At 51.4% G+C, this 490-nt stretch overlaps 1 non-coding gene across 1 annotated transcript; it reads left to right on the top strand.

Annotated features, from left to right (window-relative positions):
* The first annotated feature begins 251 nt into the window (after positions 1-251).
* On the top strand, positions 252-406 carry LOC131291939 (5.8S ribosomal RNA). The gene has a single exon (XR_009189672.1). It is a non-coding gene; the product is annotated as a 5.8S ribosomal RNA (ribosomal RNA).
* The last annotated feature ends 84 nt before the right edge of the window (positions 407-490 follow it).

Here is a 490-nt window from a genome sequence, read left to right as displayed (position 1 = left end):
GGCAGTCCTGGGTAAGATAGTTAGTTCTAGCTTGCCCTATGTGGAAGAGGACACGTAGACTTACTGTGGTGTGAAGTATAAGGTTCAGTTCTCCCCTGGTCCACGCCGCTTCGGCCGTCCTGGGTAAAATGGATTCATCCAGCTTGCCCTATGTGGAATGAGGACACTTTATGCTTCGTCTCTAAGCGGCGGCTTGCTCCTCCCTACGGGGAACGGGTATACGCGCACAGCGGCGGCTTACGCAAGTTAGTCACCCTCGGCAGTGGATCACTCGGCTCATGGATCGATGAAGACCGCAGCTAACTGCGCGTCATAATGTGAACTGCAGGACACATGAACATTGATAAGTTGAACGCATATTGCACGTCGTGGGAACCTACCATGATGTACAGATGACTGAGCGCTTATATTTGAGAAATGTATCGCATACATTTAACTACGCCGTGACACCCGTCACGAGACGTGCACCATGATGTTAACTAGGGTCGCG

This window comes from Anopheles ziemanni, assembly GCF_943734765.1.
Source record: "Anopheles ziemanni chromosome X unlocalized genomic scaffold, idAnoZiCoDA_A2_x.2 X_unloc_20, whole genome shotgun sequence".
NCBI classification, from domain to species: domain Eukaryota; kingdom Metazoa; phylum Arthropoda; class Insecta; order Diptera; family Culicidae; genus Anopheles; species Anopheles ziemanni.
This window is presented reverse-complemented; position numbering and strand designations above follow the sequence as displayed.